Genomic DNA, 323 nt, shown 5'->3' with positions numbered 1-323 from the left:
ATATGTTTATTATATTTAAAATTTTTTATTTATTTCAATAATAATTAAAAAAATAAAAAATTTAAACTATTTTAACTCAATTTTTATTATTTTTTAAATATTTTTTGTTTGTTAAATATCTATATTCTACTAATATAGCTAATCAAATTTTAACTTCAAATCTATATAACGAGTGCTTAAACTATAATATTGAATCAAAACAGTTAGTTTGTCAATATAATTGTTAAGTAGAGCAGTAATTATACTATTTTGATTCAATACTATAGTTTAAGGACTCTTATATAAATTTATTTGAAGTTAAAATTTAGTTAACTATATTGATA

The sequence above is a fragment of the Arachis ipaensis genome, chromosome B09 (genome assembly GCF_000816755.2).
Source record: "Arachis ipaensis cultivar K30076 chromosome B09, Araip1.1, whole genome shotgun sequence".
Taxonomy (NCBI): Eukaryota; Viridiplantae; Streptophyta; class Magnoliopsida; order Fabales; family Fabaceae; genus Arachis; species Arachis ipaensis.
Note: the sequence above shows the minus strand (reverse complement) of the source record.